Below are 1,380 nucleotides of genomic sequence, written 5' to 3' on the forward strand. Positions count from 1 at the left end.
GTTGAACTACTAATAAATTTCCAGTGAAAAAAAATCTTGAAAATTGTGCTGAAAAACTTCCGAAAGTATATCCGTCCAAGTAGCATGTATGTCACAAAGAGTTTCGGAAGCGCAGGTTTTAAGTTTCATACAGGTTATTGACAAGTTATGCCATGTTATCCTAACATCTTCGCCGTCATCACGCTTCTGTAACATGTGTGCTGCTTGAGCGAGAGAACTCCTGAAAAACAATCCTAGAGAAAGTCTCTAAGGTACTGCTGAAAAAATATAGGAGACACTCCCGAAAGAATTCACGGAAGAATTTCTGAAGCGGCTCCTGAAAGAATTCCTGAAGAAATTTCAGAAGAAAGTTTTGAAAACTCCTGGGAGACAATTCCTTAAGGGAGTTCTTGAGAAATTCTCAGAAAAAGTACTAACAGTGTTGAGAAACTTTTTGTAGTCCTTTCGTGTGGTGTGAGAGAGACTCAACTGAAATATAGATTTATTACCAGAAATTCCAACTAACATATAGAATTCTACTTACAAATTAGTTCTCATTACCCTGCCGATGCTTCGCATACGAACCCAGGCCGTGTGAGATAAGGATCTAGCTACAGTATAATTCATTTAGGGTTTTGCAAATTCATGGACAAATTCTTAGAATACCTACGTGCTACTAAGTCAAACGTACTACCTAATTCACCTCCTATGCTAGTAGCAGATTCTATGAATGTATTAGCTAAAATATATAGAAAAAAGCATATGAGCGACATATGGGAAAATCATTCGTAGAAGCTAGCTAACTCACAGTTCTGTTCAGGAAAAAACACTAAGATATCATAGGCAACGAGGGCTAGCACTACTTAGCATTAATATTAAGCATAGAGACTGCAATTATCATAATATTTTAATATAAATGTGGCACCAGTTCAACGTGTAGTTATCTTTCACAAAATGACAATCAGTATTTCCATTCTTCTTTTCTCCTTATCTGCTACCTAAACGTCATCGCAATAAAGTCCCAATGCAGAGTGTGGCGGCGACGTACCGTCGCGGTCCCAATAACCGTCACAAACAGGATTAGGGATTTCTCGACTGAAACTGGAAGTTATTGCGTGGATTCGCTATCTCTGTCTAGATTTTTAAACTATTCATTTTTTTCTACTCCACGTTTCGGTCATGAGTTTTGGCCTATCCGAGGGAAAATTGTGTTTAGTTCTTATCCTTATTACAATTTGCGTGTATGTTTCTCAATTATCCGAATCATTTCTCTTTTTGCATAATTTTAGAACAATATAAACGATAAGATTGATCAAAATTCCGCTTACATAAAGCTCATGGCAGAAACGTCGGTTAGAATGGAATAAATCGGTGAATAATGAATACTGAGATAGCGGTATC

Source organism: Aedes albopictus, chromosome 2 (genome assembly GCF_035046485.1).
Source record: "Aedes albopictus strain Foshan chromosome 2, AalbF5, whole genome shotgun sequence".
NCBI lineage: Eukaryota > Metazoa > Arthropoda > Insecta > Diptera > Culicidae > Aedes > Aedes albopictus.